Genomic DNA, 12,718 nt, shown 5'->3' with positions numbered 1-12,718 from the left:
CAAAATCTGCCCTCCAAAAGCCATATGGCACCCCTTTCCTTCTGAGCCCTGTCATGTTCCCATACAGCATTTTACAACCACATATAGGGTGTTGTCATGTTCAGAAGAAAATGCACAACAAATTGTTGGGTGATTTTTCTCCTGTTACCCCATGTAAAAATGAAACATTTGAGACTTGTGCAACATTTTATTGGAAGAAATAACATTTAAATTTTACAGCTGTTTCTAAATTCTATGAAACACCCATAGGGTTAAAGAGCTCAGTACACCCCTCAATAAATTCCTTGATAAATTTAGTTTTCAAAATGGGGTCATTTTTCGGGAGTTTCCACTGTAGGGGTGCACCAGGGTCTGGTCAAATGTATCATAGCACCCAAAAAGTATTCCAGCAAAATCTGACCTCCAAAGAGCATATGGCGCTACTTGCCTTGTGAGCCCTACAGTGTGCCCTTACTGAATTTTACAACCACATATGGCATGTTTTTGTAAAATGCAGAATAAAACTATAAAATTTTATAGATTTCTTTTGCTGTGTTACAGAAAGAAATGGATTAAAATGAAAAATCTGCAAAAGAAGGTGACATTTTTAAATTTCACCTGCATTTTGCTTTAATTCCTGTGGAACACCTAAAAGGTTATCCAAGTTTGTAAAATCAGTGTTAAATAATTTTAGGGGTGTAATTTTAACCCCTTAGTGACCACCCATATGCCTTTTTACAGCGGTCACAAAGTGGCCTTAGGCTGGCCTGCCGGTTTTTATGGCGGACCAGTCTAAGCGCTGCAAGGGTCCACCGTGCAGCGGGGAGTGGGGGTTCGGCTCTCACAGGAGAGCCGCGTTCTTGTTATAACAGCCTGGACCGTCAGGAACGCTGATCTGGGCTGCTTAACGCTTTACATGCCACTGGCAATGGTGACCACTGCAGGTAAAGCGGTGACATCGGAAGAGGACTCCCTCAGTCTCCCATCAACACTCCGCAACTGCTATTGCAGGGTGCCGATGTGTGTACAGGCTGGCTGTGGTCTGATATAGGCCCCAAGCCAGCCTTGAATATTTTTCAGCAGGCTGTGCCTCTCTGACGCAGCCTGCTGCTCAATGTCAGTAAAGCAATGCAATGCACTATAGCGATGGTGCATTGTATTTTAAATGCGATCAAAATGTTTTCTTGGGAGACTATTAAGTGGTAAAAAAAAGTTTAAAAAAAATCTATTAAATTTGAAAAAATTCCAGTTAAAAAAGTGCTTTATTTTCCATTGAAAATACGCTTTTCAAAAAAAAAAATTGCTATCACCACGTCAATAATGCCCCGCACTACATAAATATCATGTAAAATATCCCCTATGGTGAACGCTGTAAAAAAAAAAGACAGCATTGCTTTTATTCTTATTCTTAGTGATTACTCCAAATGAAACAAAGGAAAACTACAAGTTTTCCTGTAAAATATTAAGCCCTCACACAACTCCATAGAAAGAAAAAGAAAAAAAGTTATGGGGGGTTGCAAAAAGATTTACTTTCTTTGAAAAATTGGGTTTTATTGTACAAAAGTAATACAACATAAAAAAACTTTATGTATTTGGTATCGCTGTATTTCTTGTGACCCCGAGAATAAAGATATTATGTTATCTATAATGAAAAATGAACACCATAACATTTATAATATAAAAACTCAGTTGCTGTTTTTCCCATCTCTCTAATAGTTAATAAAAGTTAATCAGAAAATTATGTTTACTTCAAAATGGTGCCAATAAACTACAACTTGTCCCACAAAAAAGAAGCCCCCATAGGACTATATAGATGGAAAAATATAAAAGTTATAACTCTTGGAAGGCGACGATGAAAAAAGGAAGAAAAACGCTTGGTAAGTAAGGCCCAAAACAGGCTGGTAACTAAGGGGTTAAAATTAGTCATTAATGGTGGCTTTAATTATGTACAGGGGCATAGCTATAGGCAGTGTAGAGGTAGCAGTCACTAACGGGCCCAGGAGACTGAGGGGGCCCAAAGACCCTTGTGCCGCATAAGAAGACATCAGTATTATAGAAAGTGCATGCTGGTCAAGCTGCACCTCTGGCTGGAGGGAAAGGGTTAGGGCAAGAATTTAGAATAGGGGGGGCACAATTAAAATTTTTGCTGCAGGCAGCACGAAGGCTATGCTCCCCTGCCCCTGGCTACAAAGTTCTGAGGGAAGGGGGCCCAAGCTGAACTCCAGCACCAGGGCCCATGAGTAGAGTTGAGCGAACACCTGGATGTTCGGGTTCGAGAAGTTCGGCCGAACTTCCCGTAAATGTTCGGGTTCGGGATCCGAACCCGAACCGAACTTCGTCCCGAACCCGAACCCCATTGAAGTCAATGGGGACCCGAACTTTTGGGCACTAAAAAGGCTGTAAAAAAGCCCAGGAAAGAGCTAGAGGGCTGCAAAAGGCAGCAACATGTAGGTAAATCCCCTGCAAACAAATGTGGATAGGGAAATGAATTAAAATGAAAATAAAAAAAATAAAAATGAACCAATATCAATTGGACAGAGGTCCCATAGCAGAGAATCTGGCTTCACGTCAGCAGAGAATCAGTCTCTTCATGCCATAGCAAAGAATCTGGCTTCATGTCAGCAGAAAATCAGTCTCTTCATGCCATAGCAGAGAATCTGGCTTCATGTCAGCTCAGAATCAGTCTTCATGTCATAGCAGAGAATCAGGCTTCACGTCACCCACCACTGGAACAGGCCACTGTCACACATTTAGGCCCCGGCACCCAGACAGAGGAGAGCGGTCCCGTAACAGAGAATATGGCCTTATGTCAGCGCAGAATCTGTCTTCATGTCATAGCAGAGAATCAGGCTTCACGTCACCCACAACTGGAACAGGCCACTGTCACACATTTAGGCCCAGGCACCCAGGCAGAGGAGAGCGGTCCCGTAACAGAGAATCTGGCCTTATGTCAGCGCAGAATCTGTCTTCATGTCATAGCAGAGAATCAGGCTTCACGTCACTCACCACTGGAACAGGTCACTGTCACACATTTAGGCCCAGGCACCCAGGCAGAGGAGAGAGGTCCCGTAACAGAGAATCTGGCCTTATGTCAGCGCAGAATCTGTATTCATGTCATAGCAGAGAATCAGGCTTCACGTCACCCACCACTGGAACAGGCCACTGTCACACATTTAGGCCCAGGCACCCAGGCAGAGGAGAGAGGTCCCGTAACAGAGAATCTGGCCTTATGTCAGCGCAGAATCTGTATTCATGTCATAGCAGAGAATCAGACTTCACGTCACCCACCACTGGAACAGGCCACTGTCACACATTTAGGCCCAGGCACCCAGGCAGAGGAGAGAGGTCCCGTAACAGAGAATCTGGCCTTATGTATGCGCAGAATCTGTCTTCATGTCATAGCAGAGAATCAGGCTTCACGTCAGCCACCACTGGAACAGGCCACTGTCACACATTTAGGCCCAGGCACCCAGGCAGAGGAGAGAGGTCCCGTAACAGAGAATCTGGCCTTATGTCAGCGCAGAATCTGTATTCATGTCATAGCAGAGAATCAGGCTTCACGTCACCCACCACTGGAACAGGCCACTGTCACACATTTAGGCCCAGGCAGAGGAGAGAGGTCCTGTAACAGAGAATCTGGCCTTATGTCAGCGCAGAATCTGTATTCATGTCATAGCAGAGAATCAGGCTTCACGTCACCCAACACTGGAACAGGCCACTGTCACACATTTAGGCCCAGGCACCCAGGCAGAGGAGAGAGGTCCCGTAACAGAGAATCTGGCCTTATGTCAGCGCAGAATCTGTATTCATGTCATAGCAGAGAATCAGGCTTCACGTCACCCACCACTGGAACCGGCCACTGTCACACATTTAGGCCCAGGCACCCAGGCAGAGGAGAGAGGTCCCGTAACAGAGAATCCGGCCTTACGTCAGCGCAGAATCAGTCTTCATGTCATAGCAGAGAATCAGGCTTCACGTCACCCACCACTGGAACAGGCCACTGTCACATATTTAGGCCCAGGCACCCAGGCAGAGGAGAGAGGTCCCGTAACAGAGAATCTGGCCTTATGTCAGCGCAGAATCTGTATTCATGTCATAGCAGAGAATCAGGCTTCACGTCACCCACCACTGGAACAGGCCACTGTCACATATTTAGGCCCAGGCACCCAGGCAGAGGAGAGAGGTCCCGTAACAGAGAATCTGGCCTTATGTCAGCGCAGAATCAGTCTTCATGTCATAGCAGAGAATCAGGCTTCACGTCACCCACCACTGGAACAGGCCACTGTCACACATTTAGGCCCCGGCACCCAGACAGAGGAGAGGTTCATTCAACTTTGGGTTGCCCCGCAATATAATGGTAAAATGAAATTAAAAATAGTATTGAATGAGGAAGTGCCCTGGAGTAGAATAATATATTGTTAAGGGGAGGTAGTTAATATCTAATCTGCACAAGGGATGGACAGGTCCTGTGGGATCCATGCCTGGTTCATTTTTATGAACGTCAGCTTGTCCACATTGGCTGTAGACAGGCGGCTGCGTTTGTCTGTAATGACGCCCCCTGCCGTGCTGAATACACGTTCAGACAAAACGCTGGCCGCCCGGCAGGCCAGCACCTCCAAGGCATAAGAGGCAAGCTCTGGCCACGTGGACAATTTGGAGACCCAGAAGTTGAATGGGGCCGAACCATCAGTCAGTACGTGGAGGGGTGTGCACAGGTACTGTTCCACCATGTTAGTGAAATGTTGCCTCCTGCTAACACGTTCAGTATCCGGTGGTGGTGCACTTAGCTGTGGCGTGTTGACAAAACTTTTCCACATCTCTGCCATGCTAACCCTGCCCTCAGAGGAGCTGGGCGTGACACAGCTGCGTTGGCGACCTCTTGCTCCTCCTCTGCCTTCGCTTTGGGCTTCCACTGGTTCCCCTGTGACATTTGGGAATGCTCTCAGTAGCGCGTCTACCAACGTGCGCTTGTACTCGCACATCTTCCTATCACGCTCCAGTGTAGGAAGTAAGGTGGGCACATTGTCTTTGTACCGGGGATCCAGCAGGGTGGCAACCCAGTAGTCCGCACACGTTAAAATGTGGGCAACTCTGCTGTCGTTGCGCAGGCACTGCAGCATGTAGTCGCTCATGTGTGCCAGGCTGCCCAGAGGTAAGGACAAGCTGTCCTCTGTGGGAGGCGTATCGTCATCGTCCTGTGTTTCCCCCCAGCCACGCACCAGTGATGGGCCAGAGCTGCTTTGGGTGCCACCCCGCTGTGAACATGCTTCATCCTCATCCTCCTCCTCATCCTCGTCCTCCTCGTCCTCCAGTAGTGGGCCCTGTCTGGCCACATTTGTACCTGGCCTCTGGTGTTGCAAAAAACCTCCCTCTGAGTCACTTCGAAGCGACTGGCCTGAAAGTGCTAAAAATGACCCCTCTTCCTCCTCTTCCTCCTGGGCCACCTCCTCTTCCATCATCGCCCTAAGTGTTTTCTCAAGGAGACATAGAAGTGGTATTGTAACGCTGATAACGGCGTCATCGCCACTGGCCATGTTGGTGGAGTACTCGAAACAGCGCAACAGGGCACACAGGTCTCGCATGGAGGCCCAGTCATTGGTGGTGAAGTGGGTCTGATCCACAGTGCGACTGACCCGTGCGTGCTGCAGCTGAAACTCCACTATGGCCTGCTGCTGCTCGCACAGTCTGTCCAGCATATGCAAGGTGGAGTTCCACCTGGTGGGCACGTCGCATATGAGGCGGTGAGCGGGAAGGCCGAAGTTACGCTGTAGCGCAGACAGGCGAGCAGCGGCAGGGTGTGAACGCCGGAAGCGCGAACAGACGGCCCGCACTTTATGCAGCAGCTCTGACATGTCAGGGTAGTTGCAAATGAATTTCTGCACCACCAAATTCAGCACATGCGCCAGGCAAGGGATGTGCGTCAAACCGGCTAGTCCCAGAGCTGCAACGAGATTTCGCCCATTATCGCACACCACCAGGCCGGGCTTGAGGCTCACCGGCAGCAACCACTCGTCGGTCTGTTGTTCTATACCCGCCACAACTCCTGTGCGGTGTGGGGCCTGTCCCCCAAACATATAAGTTTCAGAATGGCCTGCTGACGTTTACCCCGTGCTGTGCTGAAGTTGGTGGTGAAGGTGTGTGGCTGACTGGATGAGCAGGTGGAAGAAGAGGAGGAGGAAGCTGAGTAGGAGGAGGAGGAGACAGGAGGCAAAGAATGTTGCCCTGCGATCCTTGGCGGCGGAAGGACGTGCGCCAAATAGCTCTCCGCCTTGGGCCCAGCCGCCACTACATTTACCCAGTGTGCAGTTAGGGAGATATAGCGTCCCTGGCCGTGCTTACTGGTCCACGTATCTGTGGTTAGGTGGACCTTGCCACAGATGGCGTTGCGCAGTGCACACTTGATTTTATCGGACACTTGTTTGTGCAGGGAAGGCACGGCTCTCTTGGAGAAGTAGTGGCGGCTGGGAACAACATACTGTGGGACAGCAAGTGACATGAGCTGTTTGAAGCTGTGTGTGTCCACCAGCCTAAATGACAGCATTTCATAGGCCAGTAGTTTAGAATTGCTGGCATTCAGGGCCAGGGATCGAGGGTGGCTAGGTGAGAATTTACGCTTTCTCTCAAATGTTTGTGAGATGGAGAGCTGAACGCTGCCGTGTGACATGGTTGAGATGCTTGGTGACGCAGGTGGTGGTGTTGGTGGTACATCCCATGTTTGCTGGGTGGCAGGTGCCAACTTTCCTCCAGAGGCGGAGGAAGAGGCCGAGGCGGCGGCAGCAGCAGCAGAAGAGGCCGAGGCGGCAGCAGCAGAAGAGGTAGCAGGGGGAGCCTGAGTGACTTCCTTGTTTTTAAGGTGTTTACTCCACTGCAGTTCATGCTTTGCATGCAGGTGCCTGGTCATGCAGGTTGTGCTAAGGTTCAGAACGTTAATGCCTCGCTTCAGGCTCTGATGGCACAGCGTGCAAACCACTCGGGTCTTGTCGTCAGCACATTGTTTGAAGAAGTGCCATGCCAGGGAACTTCTTGAAGCTGCCTTTGGGGTGCTCGGTCCCAGATGGCGGCGGTCAGTAGCAGGCGAACTCTCTTGGCGGCGGGTGTTCTGCTTTTGCCCACTGCTCCCTCTTTTGCTACGCTGTTGGCTCGGTCTCACCACTGCCTCTTCCTCCGAACTGTGAAAGTCAGTGGCACGACCTTCATTCCATGTGGGGTCTAGGACCTCATCGTCCCCTGCATCGTCTTCCACCCAGTCTTGATCCCTGACCTCCTGTTCAGTCTGCACACTGCAGAAAGACGCAGCAGTTGGCAACTGTGTTTCGTCATCATCAGAGACGTGCTGAGGTGGTATTCCCATGTCCTCATCATCAGGAAAAATAAGTGGTTGTGCGTTAGTGCATTCTATCTCTTCCACCCCTGGGGAAGGGCTAGGTGGATGCCCTTGGGAAACCCTGGCAGCAGAGTCTTCAAACAGCATAAGAGACTGCTGCATAACTTGAGGCTCAGACAGTTTCCCTGATATGCATGGGGGTGATGTGACAGACCGATGGGCTTGGTTTTCATGCACCATCTGTGCGCTTTCTGCAGAAGACTGGGTGGGAGATAATGTGAACGTGCTGGATCCACTGTCGGCCACCCAATTGACTAATGCCTGTACCTGCTCAGGCCTTACCATCCTTAGAACGGCATTGGGCCCCACCAAATATCGCTGTAAATTCTGCTGGCTACTGGGACCTGAGGTAGTTGGTTCACTAGGACGTGTGGCTGTGGCAGAACGGCCACGTCCTCTCCCAGCACCAGAGGGTCCACTAACACCACCACGACCATGTCCACGTCCGCGTCCGCGTCCCTTATTAGATGTTTTCCTCATTGTTCCCGTTCACCACAATTTTGAGAATGGCAAATTTGGGAATGCTTTTTCAACCCAGAACAAAAAGTCTGCTTTTACGGTCACTACAAATAACTTGACCAGCTAAAACTGTGCAGATTTGGTTGAATAGAGATGTGAGACCTGTTTTTTTTTGCGCTGTGTGACAGTTATAGGTTTAATCACAGAATGACACTTCTATCAGCACGCTAGCGTGTGTCTTAGGTTTTTCTGAATGACACTATCAATAACTTCAATGTAAGATTTTCTTTTTGGGATAGATTTCAAGTAGGCCTCAAATACCACAAACTAGTTATTTTCAGAATGGCAAATTTGGGAATGCTTTTTCAACCCAGAACAAAAAGTCTGCTTTTACGGTCACTACAAATAACTTGACCAGCTAAAACTGTGCAGATTTGGTTGAATAGAGATGTGAGACCTGTTTTTTTTTGCGCTGTGTGACAGTTATAGGTTTAATCACAGAATGACACTTCTATCAGCACGCTAGCGTGTGTCTTAGGTTTTTCTGAATGACACTATCAATAACTTTAATGTAAGATTTTCTTTTTGGGATAGATTTCAAGTAGGCCTCAAATACCACAAACTAGTTATTTTCAGAATGGCAAATTTGGGAATGCTTTTTCAACCCAGAACAAAAAGTCTGCTTTTACGGTCACTACAAATAACCTGACCAGCTAAAACTGTGCAGATTTGGTTGAATAGAGATGTGAGACCTGTTTTTTTTTGCGCTGTGTGACAGTTATAGGTTTAATCACAGAATGACACTTCTATCAGCACGCTAGCGTGTGTCTTAGGTTTTTCTGAATGACACTATCAATAACTTCAATGTAAGATTTTCTTTTTGGGATAGATTTCATATAGGCCTCAAATACCACAAACTAGTTATTTTCAGAATGGCAAATTTGGAAATGCTTTTTCAACCCAGAACAAAAAGTCTGCTTTTACGGTCACTACAAATAACTTGACCAGCTAAAACTGTGCAGATTTGGTTGAATAGAGATGTGAGACCTGTTTTTTTTTGCGCTGTGTGACAGGTATAGGTTTAATCACAGAATGACACTTCTATCAGCACGCTAGCGTGTGTCTTAGGTTTTTCTGAATGACACTATCAATAACTTCAATGTAAGATTTTCTTTTTGGGATAGATTTCAAGTAGGCCTCAAATACCACAAACTAGTTATTTTCAGAATGGCAAATTTGGGAATGCTTTTTCAACCCAGAACAAAAAATCTGCTTTTACGGTCACTACAAATAACTTGACCAGCTAAAACTGTGCAGATTTGGTTGAATAGAAATGTCAGGTCTATTTTTTAGGCGCTGGGTGACAGGCTCAACTTGCCCCTGATGTAATATATGGCCAAAAAATAACCACACTGTTGATGGTTAAATGCACTTGGGTGACACAGGCTCAGCCTGCAGCTGATGTAGTATATGGCCAAAAAATAATCAGACTGTTGATGGTTAAATGCACTTGGGTGACACAGGCTCAGCCTGCAGCTGATGTAGTATATGGCCAAAAAATAACCAGACTGTTGATGGTTAAATGCACTTCGGTGACACAGGCTCAGCCTGCAGCTGATGTAGGATATAGCACAAAATAACCACACTGTCGATGGTTAAATACACTTGGTGATAGCTCGTGCTGGCGCACCACAAGTTACAAAATGGCCGCCGATCACCCCAGAAAAAAAGTGATCTAAAAACGCTCTGGGCAGCCTCAAAATAGTGAGCAAGTCAATAATAGCACTTCAATGATCCACAGCTGCAGATCGATCACAGAATGAAGTCTTTTGGAGGAGTTAATCTGCCTAATCTCGCCCTAACATCGCAGCTGCAACCTCTCCCTATGCTTGAATCAGCAGAGTGACGTGCAGCGCTACGTGACCCAAGCTTATATAGAGGCTGGGTCACATGCTGCACTGGCCAATCACAGCCATGCCAATAGTAGGCAAGGCTGTGATGGCCTCTTGGGGCAAGTAGTATGACGCTTGTTGATTGGCTGCTTTGCAGCCTTTCAAAAAGCGCCAAGAAAGCGCCGAACACCGAACCCGAACCCGGACTTTTACGAAAATGTTCGGGTTCGGGTCCGTGTCACGGACACCCCAAAATTCGGTACGAACCCGAACTATACAGTTCGGGTTCGCTCATCCCTACCCATGAGCCTTTAGCTACGCCCCTGATTATGCAAGTCCCTCAAAGTGACTTCATAACTGAATAGGTCCTTAAAAAAGCCTGTTTTGGAAATGTTCTTGAAAATTTGACAAACGGCTTCTAAAATTCTAAGACTTCCTAACTTCCTAATTCTAATGTCCTGAAAAAATAAAAGGACATTAAAAGGGTTATCCAGTTTCACAAACAGCCCCCTCACGTGCCGGGCCCTTCATAGGTAATATACTTACTGCAGCCAATGGCAGGGGGGACGGGGATGATCCTCCCTAGCATCACAGGTGACGCTAGGTAGGCTTGTTCCCATCCCTGCCTGCCATTGGCTGCTCCCCCCGACACCGGGTGTTTTCATCCGTGTACAGGGAGAAGCAGCAGCGACGGTGTGCGGACCAGAAGAAGTACAGGGAGCTGGGTATATTACCTGTGAAGGGCCCCGCACATGGGGGGGCTGCTTGTGAAATTGAATAGCCCCTTTAACAAAATGATGCCAACATGAGGTATCACTATCTGCCTTAAAAGCAGAGAAATTCTAATTATAAAAACAGCAAATCTTTCCACATTTTCTGTAATTTGTGGATTTTTTTTAAATAAATAAAGGTAAAACGTCAAATTTACCACAAACATTTTCGTCAGGAATAGTGTTGAGCGAGCATGCTCGGCCGAACATTAGTTTGGCTCGAGTATTGCAATGCTCGACACATCGCTGTGTTCGGCCGAATACCGCGTGTGCTGGAATGTGATGCTCGAGTCTCCTCCCCGCACATTTGTTGCGTATGTACTGCCACTCACTGTAAGGCCGTAGCCATGTTGGTTACTAGCATTACAGTGATTGGCTGGCCGGAACACGTCATCGGGTGCTATAAAGCCAGTCTTAGTCAGGGAGAGCTGTGGTGTAGAAGGGACAGATAGTTTAGGGAATTGAATTCTATTTTTTTGTTAGGCAGGGTTGGTGTTAGAGACCCAAAAGTCCTTTTAAGGACTATTGTTGTGTCTGGCAGCAATATATATTTTTAGCGCAACCTGCGCTAAATTGCATGTGATTAGAGACCCAAAAGTCCTTTTAACCCCTTAATGACCCATGACATACATGTTCGTCATTTCTTTGCGGGACTTTAATACCCGTGACGTAAATGTACTGCGCCCGCCCGATCCGCGGCAGGGGTCCAGCAGTCACTGATAGCCGGACCCTTGCTGCATGCGCCATCATCGGTGAAATCACTGATTCCGGAGCATTAACCCTTCATGTTCCTGCAATGTCGGGCGGGGATCGGCGTTGCCATCAGGTCCCCGTGCTGCTGTGATAGGGACCCGATGGCATGGAAGGCAGCCCGATGCCTTCCTTAGGCAACGGGGCTGCCTTCCGGTGGAGAGCCTGTGAGATCCAGCCCCCTGGATCTCACAGGCAGAAAGCTGTATGAGTAATACACACTGTATTACTCATAAAGCCAATGCATTCCAATAAAGAAGTATTAGAAGGCATTGTAAAGGGGATCAGACCCCCAAAAGTTTTGGACAAAAAATAAAGTAAAAAAAAAAAGTTGAAAAATAAAGTTTCCCCCCCCAAAAAATTAAGTTTCGAGTAAAAAAAAACAAAAAACTTCATTTTCACCAAATAAAGTAAACATTTTTGGGTAAAAAATAGGGAAAATAAGAAAAGCAGACATATTAGGTATCACCGCGTCCGTATCGACCGGCTCTATAAACATATCACATGACCTAACCCCTCAGATGAACTCCGTAAAAATAAAAAAATAAAAACTGTGCTAAATAAAAAAAAATTGTCACCTTACATCACTAAAAGTACAACACCAAGCGATCAAAAAGGCGTATGCCCGCCAAAAAAGTACCAATCTAACCATCACCTCATCCTGCAAAAATTTTGCCCCTACCTAAGACAATCGCCCAAAAAATGGCTCATGACCTAACCCCTCATGTGAACACCGAAAAAAAAATATAATAAAAAACGGTGTAAAAAAAGCTCTTTTTTGTCACCTTACATCACAAAAAGTGTAATAGCAAGCGATTAAAAAGTCATATGTACCCCCAAAATAGTGCCAATCAAACCGTCATCTCATCCCGCAAAAATCATACCCTTCCTTAGATAATCGCCCAAAAACAAAAAAATCTAAAAAAACTTAAATAAATAAAAAAAGTATACATATTAGGTATTGCCACATACGTTATTACCGGCTCTATAAAAATATCACATGACCTAACCCCTCAGGTGAACACCGTAAAAAAAAAACGGTGTAAAAAAAGCGCCATTTTTTGTCACCTTACATCACAAAAAGTGTAATAGCAAGCGATCAAAAAGTCCACCCCAAAATAGTGCCAATCAAACCTTCATCCCGCAAAAATAATACCCTACCTAAGATAATCGCCTAAAAACTTTAAAAACTATGGCTCTCAGATGGAGACACTAAAACATGATTTTTTTTGTTTAAAAAATGAAATCATTTTGTAAAACTTACATAAATAAAAAAAAGTTTACATATTAGGTATCACCACATCCGTAATAACCTGCTCTATAAAAATATCACATGACCTAAGCCCTTTAGGTGAATACCGTAATTTTTTAAAAATAAAACCGGTGCGAAAAAAGCCCTTTTTGTCACCTTACATCACAAAAAGTGTAATAGTAAGCGATGCACCCTATAATAGTACCAATGAAACCGTTATCTCATGCCCCAA

The sequence above is a fragment of the Bufo bufo genome, chromosome 1 (genome assembly GCF_905171765.1).
Source record: "Bufo bufo chromosome 1, aBufBuf1.1, whole genome shotgun sequence".
In the NCBI taxonomy this organism is placed as follows: domain Eukaryota; kingdom Metazoa; phylum Chordata; class Amphibia; order Anura; family Bufonidae; genus Bufo; species Bufo bufo.
The sequence above is the reverse complement of the archived record's forward strand: the minus strand, read 5'-3'. Positions refer to the sequence as shown.